This window comes from Neophocaena asiaeorientalis, unplaced genomic scaffold (assembly GCF_003031525.2).
Source record: "Neophocaena asiaeorientalis asiaeorientalis breed wild unplaced genomic scaffold, Neophocaena_asiaeorientalis_V1.1 scaffold133, whole genome shotgun sequence".
Classification (NCBI taxonomy): domain Eukaryota; kingdom Metazoa; phylum Chordata; class Mammalia; order Artiodactyla; family Phocoenidae; genus Neophocaena; species Neophocaena asiaeorientalis.
Window position 1 is genome coordinate 3,857,377 of NW_020174429.1, and position 17,518 is coordinate 3,874,894.

General features: G+C 44.7%; 1 pseudogene; it reads left to right on the forward strand.

Annotated features, from left to right (window-relative positions):
- Window positions 1-7,367: 7,367 nt before the first annotated feature.
- Window positions 7,368-17,123, forward strand: LOC112407479 (protein NipSnap homolog 3A pseudogene; annotated as a pseudogene).
- Window positions 17,124-17,518: the final 395 nt, after the last annotated feature.

Here is a 17,518-nt window from a genome sequence, read left to right on the forward strand (position 1 = left end):
AAATAATGTGAAAAACTATTTGTTTACAACTCATGTTTACCCTACTATGGGATGAATTGAGTTTTTTTTTAAATAATGTATCTTTAGTTCATCTAAAAACTATAAAGAAAAAAACCTCACACCAAATATTTTCCATTTTAAATTTAACACTGGAGATTATTATCTTTGTGTCATCAGGCTTACTGTGTGTGTGTGTGTATGTGTGTGTGGCCCTCAGGATAAAGCTTTTTCTACCATCTATGTGCATGTCTTTTACCTTGAAAAAAATTACTATCATCTTTACAAAAAATTCAGGCCTGCATCTAATGAATCACAGAATATTGTACAAAAGTGTTCCGCCCTAAATTTTATGAAGGTCATACTGAAGTAGATGCTCAGAGCCTGTTCATATCATGTTGCTGAGTCATTAATAGAATGATAAATTATCTTATGCTGCATATTGATAATGTTGAATGATAAGTAGCTTTTTGGCCCTTATTGTAAATTTGGGGCACTTCTGATCTGACTTCAATATCTGTGAAAGGAGATGGGAACTGTTGTTCAATATGATCACGTGACAACGGTAAACATACTGAAGCAGGGGTACTGTGGCCTTTTCCCTTCTTTACTTTCAGGGAGGTAAGTTTGTCTGAATGACTTTTTGCACTCATCAGGGTAATGTCAGGGTAGTGCAAATGGAGAAATCAGGAGATTGGGCCAGTGATTACAGGGAGAGGGGATGAAGAAAGATGGGAAGGGAGGAGTTTAGAGAGGGTGAAGTTTTTAAAGAGGGTTTGCGGGAAAGAGAAAGATTCTGGGAAAGCAGCAGCTGAATGGGACTCCGAAGAGATAAATAGGAAAGCATAATTTTTAGCATTTTTTTTTCTTTGTGTCAGTTTATTTCCACTTTCTGAAATCTTCAGAAAAGATCCAATCGAAGTTATCTTTGGCCACTGAGAACAGCAGGAAGTGGCCCAGTTCTGTATATGTACGATCACTTATCTCATTATACAAACTGTTTCTGCCACTAGTCTTTCAAGCTTCCAGGTTAATTATTGAAAAGTTTCTTGAAATTATTCCTTGGTCTTGCTCAGGTATTAGGCAGAAAGTACTGTAGCTCTAGCGAAGGTCCAAGAGTGAAGCACGTGGTCTGGCAAATTAGACACAAAAGAACTCTGGAGGATTCTGGAAAAGATGTTTCCCTGGTATAGGCAGAGGGTAGTCACGAAGAAAGGTTTCTTTCTGTCCTGACCACCCTTTGATCTAGTTTTCTGATGGTTTTTTGATGGCCCATGACCATAAAGTGACTTCCCAGGGCTGAAATGACAGCCTAGGAATGGCAGGATGGAAGGATGGAAAGACCAGGGCCCTTATGACACTGTTAAACTATTGAATTAGTTCTGTAGCGCCTACCTTTGGATTACTTGTTCAAGTCTTTTAAGCCACTGTTTCTAACTGTACACTTCTTTATATTACTGACTTTTGTTAATCAAAAGTAAACTTCCTTATGGTTAAGCCTTCGACATTTAACTCTTTTCTTACATGTAGCCAAAGTCATTACTAACTGGCACACAACACATTTAAAACTTATGCTGTTTGTAACTACCTCTTCATAAGGTGCAACCAGACAAAACAGAAACAAATGGAAGTTAGAACATATAGAAAATTGCAGTTAACATCCGTATCATCTGATTTCAAGTATCTGTATGTATCAGAACTGTTTGGCCTCATTGATTGACTTTATTATAAGCAAATGTCATAATTGAACTCAAATATAAATGTTCATGAATGAACGTTTGCAATGTGTTTGTTTTATATATTGGTATCTCAATTGAGATTTCTTTTGAAAAAAAAAACTAAAATAATTGAAAAACTATAGTAAAAGACAAAGGGAAGCAGGGTGGTTAAATATTTGTGTTTGTGTGTATGTACATGTAGTAATCATTGCATCTATCTGATCATTTAAGTTTATTAAGCTCCAATGTGGGATCCACTGTTCTGGGGGCTAGAGATACAAAACTTAATTTCATCCAGATTCTGACATCTACAGGATTCCAGTTTGTACAATGGTGCCACAGTTTGATCACATGCTCAGGATGAAAACCAAGTAGTATTCCTTGAAAGCCATCACACATACTATATGTAGCACATCAGCAAATCACTTTTGCTTCACCCCCTGGGTCCAACCCCTTCTTATGCCCCTTATTTCTTTTCTTCGAGCTCATCTCTAAGGAAAGCCATCATCATCTCCACTTTTCCTTCTCTGTGTGTTCTTTTCTACATGGTAGCAAGAGTGATTTTTAAAAACCTGAAGGAGATCATGGTGTTCCCCTGTTTTCAGCTCTTCCATGGCTTTGCATCATTATTAAAAAAATAATCCAAAGTCCTGTTCCTCGCATACAGCTTTATGATCTAACACCAGTTACCTCTCAATGTAAGTTCTACCCTCATTCAATCCGATCAGAATATTCTGGTCTCCTTGCTGTTGTCCCACACAGCAAGTTATTCCCTTCTCAGTAACCTTGCCCTTATTTTCTCACTTCAATTGGGTGAGAAATCGGTCTCTGTTCCGAGTCACCCCAGGGAGGACTTCCCCTACACTCCTTTATATTGTTCTTTACGCTGTATTGTATATCTATCCATTTATCATCTGTCTTCCTCACTTGAACATCAGCTCTATGAGGACAGAGACTTGGCCGTTTTAAGGAATCCAAATGAATGGACGAATGAATGAACTGTGGGTGAATAGCTCATTTCTTTCTGGTCCTGATTCTGCCCTGACTGGCAACGCCTTCTGGGCCAGGTTTGCCCACTCTCTGTTTCTCTGTGTTTGCATTTGTGAAATGAGGGGAAATTTCAGGCTGGAAGGGGGTGGGAGAATTTCAAGGGCTGGCCTGATGGCTCCCTTCCCGCACTGCTGGGGCAGCTCCTTCCTTTGTTTATGCATCAGCCTAGCCTGTTGCTAGGCAGAGTAGGAAGCTGGGCTGTGCGAAAGTGCTGACTAATGTAGGCGCCTCTCTCCCTATCCTACAAAGAAGAAAAGCCACCCCAGGCAAAGAGACATAGGAAGTCAGCAGTGCTCTCTTCTGGGTTGGCATCTTTTCTGCACCTTCCTCCCCCATTTCCGCTCCTCCTACCAGTAACTGAATGGGGTCCTGATGACCAGTTTCTCATTCCAAGAGAGTGAGGTAGAAAACTTAACCAGTCTGCAGGTGTTCAGCATATAGTTCAGTCCGCAGGTGTTCACGTTCCTTGTCTATGTGTCTTTGCACCGAGTGGCAAGAAGATTCTAGAACCATGCACACTTGTGTCCAATTCTGGCTCTTTTCTAGCTGTATGAGCTTGGGCAGGTGTCTCTACCTTTCTGAGCCTCAGTTATTTTGTCCACGGCACAGGAACACTGAGACCCACCTCATATTGTTTCCACGACAGTTAAATAATGTCTAGAAGGTACTTAACATCAGAGTAGAAAAGACGGTAGTGAGCAGGTGATGGATGACTCAGCAGTATTTTGGCCCCCTTTGCCTTTCGAGCAGCCTTTAAATTCACTCTTGATGTCATTTCTGTTCAAATAAATGACCAGTCTTGTTGATGAGCATGGAACTGGGAGCTGTGGGAAATGAAGTTGAGACAAATGAAAAACAGTAGTGAAAACATGAATACATTCATAAACTGGGACCCATTTCAGCAGAAACTGTGGTCTGGACACTGTTCACAGGACCAACACTCTGAGGCTGGAGAGGCTGCAGAACCCCAGGGCGAGGTTCCTCTCTCCCTGCTTCCCACTGTGACTTCCCTCCAGGGTGAGTGAGCCCGCAGAAGCCGGGTCTGGCCTGGACTGCGGTCCCTAATCTGCAATCCCAGCCTGGCTCAGGGGGAGGTGGTTTCCCTCCTCTTCCTCACTGCTCACCCCACCCATGCACGCCCCACCCCCTCCCTGGAGGGTGACGGCAGGGGTGGGGAGTCCAGCTCGCTCGTCAGGCCTATGAGAAGGGGGCCCAATGAGCACCCCGCCAGCCTGTCCTCCCCGCAGCTCAGCTCTCCCTTACCCTTCACGTTTCGAGCTCCTTTGTGGGAGGGTGGGGTGTGGGGTGGGAGGGGTTCTGCTAAGGCACGGGAGAAGTTTTGCTAACACCTCCCCTCGATTATAGAGTTTGTCAGCAATGGAAAGCCCGTGTTAAAAGGCCAGGAGTCTGCAGGACAAAGGGAGTTTGTTTGCCTGGAAGAACTAGTCTTAGAGCCCTGGCAACGAAAGTTTTGGGGGCAGGGCTACTCTGCGGTGTCTAGTTCAGACTGAGGGCTGGGAAGGCCCTGGACCTACCAGAGAGGAGGAAGCTGGCTTCTGGGATGGGATGAGGATTTGGGATTCTAGCCAAGGAGAGAAAGGAGATAAGTCAAAGGAGCCTCTTGTGTCCTGACATGTCGAGCTCATTTCCACCTCAGGGCCTTTACACCTGATCTCCCTGGAATGCTCTCCCTCCTAAATCTGCATGGCTTCTTCCTCACCTCATTCGGGGCTTGTCCAAAGGATACATAATGCCTGAGGCCTTCCTGGCACCCCTCTCTCCCAGTGTCAAGTAAGGCCCCTTTCTCCTTACTGTCCACATAGTGTCTGCAAGTGTTTTACTTGGTATATTCAACACACCTATGAGGTTCTAAGTCAATGTTTGACAAATAAAAGAATGAATTTTATATCAGAAATTCCCCAGTTGATGGATGCATCTACTTTGTAATCAATTTCCAGACAAAAGACAGCTGTCTGAATTCAGAATAACCTGTAATAACTAAGCAGCTCATTGGCTGAAGCTTTCATTGGCTGAAAGGAATAATACTCAGATGGGCCCAACAAGTGTGGCTGGCCTCCTCTTGTGCATGGACGCTCTTTATCCTCAGGTGTTTTAGGGTCCCCCTCAAGGCGCATCTGTGGAGCTAAACATGGGCTGTTTTTCTAAAGTTATTATTAGTCTAGTGTAAAAGGAGTCGCAATCATAACTGCCCTTTTCCCTGAAACCTCCTCCTCTAAGCAAAACGATGAAGGACATTATTAGTGGGACAAGATTCACTTTTTAAACCACAGACATATGGCAAGCTTAGGTAGAGTGAAAACATTTTGCTTTAACCATCCATGTGTACTTTTAATTAAAGAACTTAAAAAAGAAATGCAGTAGAAATGTTAACTGCAGTGTCTGTGTGTCTTATCAGACTTGGGCAATTCCTTACTGATTGGATTGATTGCTGTGAGATTGTTCCACTTTGGTAGAGAGGAAAGGCAGGCAAACTGGCTGCCTCTGGCTCTTAGTGGATCCCATTTATTAAGCTGTGATTGGCTCAACCACAGAGCCAATCACATAGTAGTTTAATGCATTTACTCACAAAATATTCACTGATCCCCTTCCACATGCCGAGCATTTTGCTAGGGGTTGGGGATTCAGCAGTGACAAAAGTGACAAGCATGTCTGCCCACAGGGAGCTGCCATTCTAGTGCGGGAGACAGACAATGTCAAAATAAATGAAGTATACAGTAAGTCAGAAGGTGACCCGTAATGGAAAAAAAGCAGAGGAGCGGGGTGGAGGATGCAGTGTGAAAGGAGGTTGTCAGGGAAGCTGCGGGTGACATTTGGAAAGATCAAAGACGGTCAGGGGCAGAGCTGGTGGAGGGGTGTGCTAAGCAGGGGGAGTGGCCGGGGGAAGTTCTATGCATGTTTGAAGAGAAGCAAGAAAGCCAGCGCATCTGGACCACAGTGAGCAAGGGAGTGGAATAGGGGATGAGCCGGAGAGGAAGGGGGGCCGATCACTTAGCGCTTGGGCCCCGTGGAAGGATCCTTGGGCTCTATTCTGAGTGAAACGCCAAGCCAACCCAGGGTTCCACGGTGGAGACACATGATAAGCTGGCAGTGTAAAAGGACTCCTGAAATGAATTCTTTGACAGCCTGTGTTATTTTGTTTAAAACATCCAAATTCAAATAGAGGGCTTGCAGGCGGGCATCATCCCTGGGTATAGCGGGGAGCCCCATGCAAAACCCTATCCATGTGGCCAATACCTACCATCCTATAAAGCTTCGGTGTTTCCTCTCAGCAATGCCAAGGGCGAAAGGGTATGAGCCCTCGAGCCATCTTGGCCTCACAAGGTCAAGATTTGTCTCCCCTCCACCCTCCTTTCTGCATCCCTGATTGAAAGGTGGAACTGGGAGTGGGACAGGGAAGCCCAGCCTGGAACATTCATGCTGATGGCCTGCTCGCAGATTCCTGGTCACAGCCAGCCTCATCCTGGAGAATCTTAGGCTAACATTGCCTGAATCATTCTTCTCTTCTAAACTTTTGGTATTGATGCAATTCTTCATTTCATAGCTCGTGATCAGCGATTTCTTTAAAACCTGGGGCACTCTGTTTAATGGGATTTTGGAGCTCTTTTGAAGTTTGGGAAGCAGCCTGGGAGATATGGTTTGGTTGCATAATGCCGAAGTTAGAATCTCTGGGGTTTTGAATTGTCATGAAGACAGTAAGGTAATGGGTCCTGGGCCAGACCTTCCTGACAAGAGATATGGGGCAGGATGGGGCAGTGAGACAGAGGAATGTAAACAGAGCTTTGGGGGATGGGGAAGCTGGAGCAGATGTATTATATGAGATCAGCTCACCTACCTCCTAACTGCGTCCCCTCAGAGGATCCAGAGGGCACTCCCTTTACCAAGGCTGGGAGAGATGCATTTGTGAGGGAGCCCCTGTGTTCTCTGTGCTGGCTCTTCTCTGTGGGCCAGAAGTGATGGTGTGGACAGCTGCCATCGAACAGGACCCCTGACTTCAGTGGGGATGATGAAACCCAGCACCAAGAGGTGGTATTTAATTGCTAAAGGCAAGATGGGTGTGTTTACTGTAAGGGTTTGCAGAACCCAAGTAGTATTCAGAATAGAATGGCCTGTAGAGACATTGAATTGGCTATTAAAGCCTTACTTGATTTGCATAATGGGAAAGCTCTAGACCTGGTGAATAGAATCACAATAGAAAGTAAAAGATCAGGCTTCCCTGGTGGCGCAGTGGTTGAGAGTCTGCCTGCCGATGCAGGGGACACGGGTTCGTGCCCCGGTCCGGGAAGATCCCACATGCCACAAGAGCGGCTGGGCCCATGAGCCATGGCCGCTGAGCCTGCGTGTCCGGAGCCTGTGCTCCACAACGGGAGAGGCCACAACGGTGAGAGGCCCGCATACCGAAAAAAAAAAAAAGTAAAAAATCCCTCAACTAATTCTCAGACTTGAGTCATTTCATAGACACAGAGCCTCTTGAATGAAGAGGAGAACAAGTCTCCTTGGAAATCCTGCTGCACAGCCGACAGTTTACACTGTGAATCTTCCTCTGACCTTCTCTAAAGGGACCTGTGGCTGCGTACTAGAGTGATGGTGCATGGGGGCAAGGGGTGTAATCAGACTGTCGGGGACGAGTGTACGCTGGAGACCCAAAGTACCACCAATCAGGTGATCAATGGAGTCTGTCTCTGGTCCATCTCACCATGGGCCCAGGGGGGGCCCTAGACCCATTCTGTGGTTATTTCTCCAGTTCCAAAAATCATAGTTGAAAAAAAATATGACCAAGTGCCCTCACATTGGTTAGAATCCTTCAACATCTCTTCCTTCAAGGTTCCTAAATGCTGAGCTTGCCCAGTGCTTAGAGCACTTGCTGTGCACAGACGGCCACTCACAGACGGCTGTCTTGGGGCTGTGTCTGCAGGCTGTGACCACTCTGGCTATCTGGCTGGTTGAAGCCAAGCATGATGTAACGGACTGTAGCAAGCTGCTAAGGACAAGGAAGAAAAAACTGGTCCCAGTTCTGCCATTAGCTCCCTGTGTGTTGCTGGACAGACCACTCTGCCTTTCTGCACCTCAGTTTTCTCATCTTTAAGAGGAAAGTTTGGGCTACAAGCCAGCGATTCTTAACCTTGGTAGCATATTGGCATCCCTCATACATACTAATACAATAGTGCCTCATTATCTGTGCAAGGTATGTTCTAAGACCCTCATGGGGTGCCTAAAACCAGGGCTAGTCCTGAATCCTAGATATACTATGTTTTTTCCTATACATATTGGGTGGGCCAAAAGTTTCGTTTGTTTTTTTCTGTAAGATGGCTCTAATAGCACTTAGTTGTCTTTAACTTCATTCGAAACAATTTTGTTAGATTGTATGTGACAGCTGTCATACCAGCGTGCATTTAAAAGAAGAGTTGTCGAAATCGGTGAATTTTTGTGTGGCCATTTTAATATTGAAGATGGAAGAAAAACAAACAACGTTTTCAGCCTATTATGCTTTATTATTTCAAGAAAGGTAAAAATACAGCTGAAATGCAAAAAAAGATTTGTGCAATGTATGGAGAAGGTGCTGTGACTGATCGAACGTGTCAAAAGTGGTTTGCAAAGTTTTGTGCTGGAGATTGATTTCTCGCTGGACGTTGCTCCACGGTCGGGTAGACCAGTTGAAGGTGATAGCGATCAAATCGAGACATTAATTGCGAACAGTCAACGTTATACCACGCGGGAGATAGCCGACATACTCAAAATATCCAAATCAAGCATTGAAAATCACTTGCACCGCGTTGGTTATGTGAATCGCTTCGATGTTTGGGTTCCCCTTAAGTTAAGCGAAAAAAACCTTCTTGACCATATTTCCACATGCTATTCTCTACTGAAACGTAATGAAAATGTTCCTTTTTTAAAACAAATTGGTGATGGGTGATGAAAAATGGACACTGTACAACAATGCAGAATGGAAGAGATCGTGGGGCAAGCGAAATGAACCACCGCCAACCACACCAAAGGCCAGTAAAGAAGGTGATGTTGTGTATATGGTGGGATTGGAAGGGAGTCCTCTATTATGAGCTCCTTCCGGAAAACCAAACGATTAGTTCCAACAACTACTGCTCCCAATTAGAGCAACTGAAAGTGGCATTCGATGAAAAGCGTCCAGAATGAGTCAACAGAAAATGCATAATCCTCCATCAGGATAATGCGAGACTGTATGTTTCTTTGATGACCAGGGAAAAACTGTTACAGCTTGACTGGGAAGTTCTGATTCATCCGCTGTCACCAGACATCGTACCTTCGGATTTCCGTTTATTTTGGTCTTTACAAAATTTTCTTAATGGAAAAAATTTTCAATTCCCTGGAAGACTGTAAAAGGCACCTGGAACTGTTCTTTGCTCAAAATGAAAAATGTATTTTATTTTTGCTTAAAAAACCGAAGGCACTTTTGGGCCCACCCATACATACCTATGATAAAGTTTAATTTATAAATTAGGCACAGTCAGAGATTCACAATAACTAACAATAAAATAGATCAATTATAATAATATACTATAATGCAAGTTTGGGAGTGTAGTCTTTCTATCTGTCTCTCAAAATATCTTATTGTACTACTGAACTCAACCTTCCTGTGATGATGTGAGATGATAAAATATCTCCGTGATGAGATGAAGTGAGGTGAATGACATAGGCATTGTGACATAACATTAGGCTGTGGACCTTCAGACCACATGTCAGAAGCAGGTCACCTGGAGCAGGTGATCCTGGATTGAGCCATGATGATGTCGATGGTTGGGGACCCTGTGCTGTATGGTGCGAGATTTCATCACACTACTGAGAACAGCATACAATTTAAAGCCCATGAGTAGTTTGTTTCTGGAATTTTCCATTTACTATTTTTGAACTGTAGTTAACTGTGGGTAACTGAAACCGCAGAAAGCAAAATCGCAGATAAGGGGGGGACTACCATACCTAGGTCCCACACTAGAGAATTTTATTTAATTGGTCTGGGGTGGGACCCTAGCACTGACGATTTTAACATCTTCTCTGGCAATTCCATTGTGCACTCAGGATGAGCCCCATGGGATGAGTCACCCCCAAGGTCCCTTCCCACTCTGAGAGGTTGAGTCTCCACAATGTTCCTCCCTGAGAGAGAGAAAGAGCGTCTGACACATTTGGAGTCAAAGATCCAAAGGGCCTTTAGAGGAGGAGAGTCTGAAAACCCCTATTTCCCAAATTAAAATCTGCAATATTTTTCCTCTTAGGGAGACATGTGACTGACCAGACCACAGAGAGGTTGGGCTGGAGAATAGCCCAAATGTTTGTTTCAGCCATTTCAATGACATTTTGCAGGGCGGCTCAAAGATTTGTCCATGGTGTTTGCCTGTGTCCTAGACACGGGCCAAAATCTGTCCTTGTGTTTACTGTGTACCTTGCCTTATCCCTGTTATCAATATCTAGATTCAGAGAGAGACCCAGACCTTGGCTTACTGATGGATACTCTCACTTCTGTGTCGTTTCTACCTTCATCTCTGCACAGCCTATAAAAAGGGCTCCCATTCTATGAATAGCAGGATTGGTTCTAGTTTTTGAGCCTGGCTCAACCATAAAATAGCCGTGTGACCTTGAAGAAGCACCTTGTTCTCCTTGGGCCTCCATCTTTTAAATGTGTAGCTCCAAAGTGTCCTACAGGTGAAATGACCTATGGTAAGAAATTTTATGAAACCTTTCTTATCCAACCAGAATGTTAAGCTGAGCTGCTTTTCCGAAGCAAAATGGACTCCAAGCTGTCGCCAGCTTATTGTGCTCATTGGTAGCGGAAGTGGATTTAAAGAGACCATCTTTCCAATTTGGTCAACCTCAAAAGAACGGTCAGCCTTTTCCACCGGCCCAGTCAACAACAAACACAGCTTTGAAGCACTTAGCGCTAGGGCTGCTAGGTGGCGCTGTTTCCCCAGATTTCCAGGGAGTCTACGCTTTAGCAGATGGCTGTTGGTGAATTAACAATTAATGTCCACTGTGTCAGCCTGAGCCTGCAGAAAATATGTTATACTCCAGAAACTGCAGAGAGCTGAGATTGCTCAGAGACGTGCTGCTGCCAACCTGGTTCTCTGCTGGCCAAGAATGTAATCATACACAGCCTGTCCCGTCCACAAATTTGTCCCACAAACAAGGGACATTAATAACAAGGGTAAATAAGGAATATTATAATAAATGATTTGTATGCTTGTCTTCTTAGCCTTATTGCATTTTATTTTGGAAATTTTCCCTGCATATAATAGCTAAGAAACAATTGCCACTGGGCAGGAGAATTCACTTTCCAACAGCTTAAAAAAGAAAATCACCAAATGAGATACATGGATTTTTCCTCTGAATCCATATGGACGCTTATAGGGTATCCCAAATGGGGGTGCGAGGGCTGTGATGGCAGGCAGAAGAGATTTCTTGTATTTTCCTGACTTTTCTTTTTCTATAAAAAGGCCATCTGAGTCAAGGACTTAGGCTCTTCTGCTATCACTTCTTCATCAGAGGCAAAGATGTTCTTCGTCACACAAGGAGCTAGGGAAGGCAGGAAGAGGGAAGGGCAAAGAAGTTGTTTGGCCCATTTTTAGCTCTGCTTCCTGCATATTTTCCCTTTAATGTTTGTAAACTTCATTATTTCCATTGATGCCTTTCCACCGAAAGGCGAACTCCACCTGAATAGCAGAATTTGGGGTGAGGAGGGTGTCAAAGGTTCTGCTTCCCTGCCTGTCTCCCATGGCATGTTTTTCTTGTAGAAATGGCCATGCTGAGGGGCAGTGAGAGGCGCAGTGGCCGGGTAGGTCAGGAGAACCACAGGGCAGTTCTCTTTTGCAGGCCAGGGACATGCCTTGAAATATAAAATATCTGCACCTCCAGAGCAGACCCCTACACCCTGCCTCCCTCACTGGCTCCCGACTTCTCCCTTGCCCAGAAACAGCAATTTGTCAAAATTAAGTCCTCAGCTGCCTCCCCCTCCCCCTGCCACGCCCTTTGTAGCTCACATTTGTAGGCTGGGGAGACAGAAAGAATGAAACCCATGCATTTTCTTCATGTTTCCCTTCTAGTTTAATTCTACCTTTCATGAATTCATAGTGTGCATTGTTTAGGTTTAGAAAAATGTTCCCAGTGCCAACTCTTCTGGTGTGAATCCAAAAAAAAAAAAAAAAAATCAGTTTCAATCAACAGCAAGAGCAACTCAGGCTGGTGGAGGGGATCCTTGGGGCGGGGGAGTGGCGGGGCTTGCATCACTGAGAAGCAGAGCATCTCCCCTCCTGGCAGGGAAACGCGAGGCCCCTTGACCCCAGGCGCCAATTACTATTTTAACCATCCTTCCGCACAGCCCCAGAGGCAGCTGGAAAGGAAACCGTGCGCTGGGACTTCCCACAGCGTCTTGCTGGCTCCCTAAGGCTGCCAGGCATTTGCCCATCTGGTGAGGCCTCCAGAGCAGGGGGCCTAATTAAGCATCATCTGGCCACCTGAGAAGGTTCGGTGGGCCTTCCCCGGCTCCCCTCCTGCACGCAGGACTCCATTCTCCCAGCTGCAGGTCTCTGGAGCTTGCTTGGTAGAGCAGCTGCCCTGGCTAATGACTGGACAGCAGGGTCCCCAGGTGGCTGCCTCAGACTGGAGGGGATGGGCAGAGAGAGGGCCAAGGAACATAAAGGGACAGGGAGGGGGACAATATGAGGGGTGGTCAGAGAGGGGTCGGAGGGAGAGGAAACAGAGAGCATTAGATGAGCATCACAATTCAGATCTCTTGAGATGGAAGACAAGCTGACCTGACTTGCAGCAAGAGAGCTGGTCCCATAGGGGGTCCCATCCATGAGAGAAGCCCCTGTCCCCCCATTCTCCATCCCACCTCCCACCACACCATGATATTCTCTCTTCCTGCCCTCTACTGCCCTCAGCACCAGGCTCTAACCAACAGTTTTTCACTAGGAGAACATGGCCTTACAGCCCTACTTTTGGGGACAGGCTGTGGGAAGAGGATATTGTTAAACTCAAAATTATTCTTTGCTTGTGTTGGACTTTTAGGCATGCAGGGGTGTCTGCGTTTTAAGATATTTTGCATCCTGGGCTCCCTACACCATGGCAGGAGCCCAGAGAGTTGGGCAGTTGTTGACATGCAAGCCAGGCTCTGCTGATCACTTCTTAGGCATTTTCCCTTTGTTTCCTGGGCAATCACACCCTTAGAGTAGGACGTATGACAAATGTTAAAATGACAAAAATATTGGGACAAATTTAGGGGAAACAGATGGAAAGTAAAATGATCCATGAAGGGTTGTGTCGGCAAAAGGGGCAACCTCCTGGTCACGGATGGCCTGCTGTCAGTTGAACCCGTGCTCGCTAGAAAGCTGGGCTGAGCCACCAAAACTCTTAATTCTATGGATTTCTCTCTGATAATGTAGGATCGTTTGAAGAAATAAGATTGTGTAAGTGAGCGGAGCATCCCTGGACTAGGGCAAAATGAAGTTTAGTTTCTGGTCCTGTTATATCTGGGGTTTTGACCATGGGTTACTCATTGTGTTTCCTCTCTCCTCCAGTGTTCCCATTGGAAAATGTAAGAGAACACTTCTTTTAGTGTGCTTAGAAGTTACCATTTTCTGAGCGTATTAGAGGTTAGAATGTTACGTTTCTACATTTGGTTTAGCAGGGCTCAAAGGGGAATAGTTTTCCCCCCACCTACCTCCCGAACTGCCACAATGCGAATGAAGGGTGTTTTGCTCCAGGAAAGGAAAACTGGTGTATGGAGAAGAGCTGTTTTGAGACTTGTGTGCCCCGAACAGCAGAAGGGCGGGCTGTACAGATGTGCACAAGTTATTGACAGCTGTAGCAAGAATTGGAAAGGTGGTGGGATTTTCAAGCTTGGCAGGAAGATAATCTCATAAAGGTTTTGAAGACTTGTCTGGTTCCCTCATAACTGTCTGCCCATCCTTGTGAATCCAGGACTGATCCGGGAAGCCTCAGCCTCAGGGATTTGGATCCATCAAAGGAGATTCACAAGGGTGAGCAAGTCTTTCCAGAACACTCAAATCCTTTGATTCCATTAGTTGTGGGCTGTAGTCACCTTTGTCTCCTCCAAAGGACCTCTGGGCATAAATCACAGGGACACCGAGTGAACCCAGCTAGAAGCAGAGGGGAGCAAATGGGTGTCCGCTTTCAGCTGGGTGTACAATGGTGGGAAGTTGAATTTTTCAGTCTCAGAGTAAGAGTGATTGTTTTAAAGTACGCTGGAGCCAAGATAAATCTTAGAGGATAATTGATACTGTTTTCTGCAGGTCACCAAGCACCCCAGCTTTGTTCTCGAGTTCCAATAGAAAATGACTAAATCTTTGATTAAAGCCTACAGATTCTGCAGGAGGATTTGGGGGCCTCAAGAGTTGATCTGGCCCAGCATGTCACTCTGGTGGGCACCTCTCCGGTGTCTCAGAGGGATGAAAACCAATCCCCTGCTTGACTAACCTCCAGTAAAATTTGCCCAGTGCATTCCGTTGGGGACAGCTCAAGGGCTTAGAGGATAGTTCCTTATTTTGAGCTGAAACCTGCTTCCTAGAAATTTCTGCTCACTAATCCTAGTTCTGCCCTCCGGAACTACAGGGGATAAATATAATCCCTTTTTCAGATGAAAGCTCTTCAGATAGTTGAAGCTGGTGATCACATTCCCTAAGTCTTCCTTTGAACAAGACATGCATTCCAAGTACCGCATGGTATCAGCCTCCCTCACCAAACATCCTGCTGTGGACATCATCTGGGTTTTCAGCATTTGCATCAGTCAGACTCCAGAAAGGAAGATAGAAATACTATCAACATTTCCAGTAGAGGGAACTTAACATAGGAGCTTTTTAACATAGCTACAGAAGGACAAAGTGGGCAAAAAGGCACATGTGAGATAACCCAGACATTCGTAATTACAGGAAGCAGCTACCATTCCTAGAGGTGGAGAATGAATGAGAGGATGTGTCCCAGAGACCAGAATCACAGAGGAGGGCCACCCAGGGGGCCACGGTGAAGGTCCCATGGCTGTGCTGGAACCTCTGAAGGGCTGCCTTCTTACTGATGCTGGGACCACCAAGGCTGTGTCAGCACTCTTGCTGTGCTTGCAGCCAACTAACCCCCTTATTTACATAAGGCAGGTGAGGCCAAACCTGTATTTTTGAAAATGAGTGTTTGACTGAAGTTCAGGTCTTTAGTGGGTCTATTTTTTTTCTTGCTTTTCCTGCACACTGCCCCTTTCTTCTGATAACTGTGCCCTTCCTTTTCCCTTGGGGAAATTGCCTCCTCCATCCACATGACCCCAGTAGTCCTGGTCACAGGACAGGGGGCAATGAGACAAGATTTGAAACTTGGGCAGAGACACAGAGGGACAGATGGCCAGTGGAACTGAAGCTGTTGATGGTACTTCCTGCAGAAGCTGTGTCTGGGTTCTCTACTGAGCTCCCTGGAGCTACTCTGACCGTGGGCCTTCCCAAGACCTGGTTGTTTGACTTTTCTGCTATGAAAGCCCTACCCAGTAGCCTTCCTATAAAGTCCTTTCTGGCTTTGTCAGCCAGGGTCTATTTCTATTACTTACAAAGAACTTGGAATGATATGCCATCTTTACCTGTATTCCCAAAGGCAAGAAGATGACATCTGACTTGGTGGAGATCTAGCAAATATTGACTCTAAAACCAGCCTCCATCTTTCTGTCCTCAAATATATTAGAAGCACAATGAGTTATTGCCAACCTGGAAAGTAAATGTCTCATGGGGTAAGAGATAGATCCTTATTGCTATAGAGTTCCAAAATCTGTGATGCAGATAAATGTATGGAAATCCGATCTGGAAAAGGATTTTGATGTGACTACTTTGATTTGGTCATATCGAAATGGGTGCATCAAAATATAAACACACCTTTTGTCGTGCCCTAGCAACGTGAATAATGAATGTCGCAACGCCTCATCTCACCCCTGAACCTGACCTTATTGCCTCTCTAAAATTCACTCAGAAGTGGGATGAAGATCAGGAAGTGAGTGTGTATGTAATTATGTTAATTGGCACTTGAGGAAAATTCTTTAAATTGTTTCACTGGGCTGTCAAAATATCTTCAAAACAGTTGCGTCAAAATATGTAGCTGATTTCTGTATTACTTACACATTAAAAATGTGCCAAATATATGGTTTATGTAAGAAAAGCATACCCCAGCCCCCCTTACCACACAGTACGTTTCTTCAGACAGAATTGAGTTCATCAACAGCGTATACATTCAGTCATTCAGCTAGTTAGGAAACTTCCTTACTTAACCGGCGTTCAGTCCAAGTTTATCTATATTGTCCATAGGGATTAGTTTGACAATGGCGTCTTGAAATCTTGACCCAGTAAAGTGTTGACTTACCTTCATAGCCTCTCAACACAGAAACAAGATTCCGTTGGTAAAGCTTGCCTTATAAGAATGATATTGGCACACGCAATTATGTTTAATTATGATCTTTTAAGTATTAAAATATATTTACTCTTTTAAAAATTGGCCTGGTCTTGATTTCCATTAGGAAAGCCGTAAAAGGAGGACCACTGACTGGCTGCCCTTCTCAGCACCCAAAGCCCTGCCACGCTTGTCCTCCAAGGCGGCCTGACTAGGGCTCTGGCCACGTGGTCACCTGCCCCTCAGATCCATTCATCTTTTGCTACGGGGGCCCTCCGACAATATGATGGAACGTTCTATGAATTTCATAGTTATTGCCTTAAACCCTCAAAGATAAATGAGTTTCTGGAAAATATTAGTAAAACCATTCATCTTTAGACAGCTCACTCTGATTTGGTTTGATTCTGGAGTGCAGAATTTGGAGGCATAATGGATAAAGTGTTTCATGTTTGGAAGTATGATAGTTTTGCTCCTTGAGCTGAAGTTCAGAAAGGCTCGGCCAAGAATAAAGAATGCCAAGAACAATTTCTTATTCCAAATTTGGCTCTCATTGACAAGCAAGAGTTTGAGATTATTTATGGGGTACCATAGTGCAAACTAGAAAAAAAAATACCAAAGGAGTCTATGAGCCAGTTATTTTCCAGTTGAAGCCTGCTGGGCCAGCTCTGTGGGGTGATGAGTTTAAAACGGTGGTGGATGCCCATGTTGATTTAGGCTACACAGAATTGGCTGGAGTTCTCCACCCAGAATACAGAGCACCCAGCAGAGTTCATGTTCTTTGGTGAAATGAGAGTGCAGATATTCATGCAGCTGGGGACATCAGTCTCATGAGGACCTCACACTTGTGGTCACTGGGAAAACGTCAACTACCAAGTGTCACAGCCAAGTATGCTTCTGATTCCTATGTCATTTTTACCGTTGAAATCTCTTTCTGCTGAAATATGAAGCATTTCATTAACTGCTCTAAGATGTGTCTGCAAATGGGCTTAGATTCTCCCAAGAGAGTCTCACTTTTATTTGAAGGAGGTGGTAAGTTAATTAGCTATGTCCCTTGAACTTCTGAAAACCACCTCTGTCCTTTGTCACTACCACTTCAGGAGATACTTCTGTTCATTTCCCCCACGGCGTTTCAGTATCTGTTATACGTTAGAAATAGTTGCCACTACTTCATGATCTTGGTTTTGCATGTGTTTCGAAATAACTCTCCTGTATTTTGACAACCTTTTGCTTTATAACATTTTTTATATTCAAATGATACATTCCCATACCTGTGACAATATTTTATTTTATTTATTTTTTTGTATCTTTTTTTTTAACATCTTTATTGGGGTATAATTGAT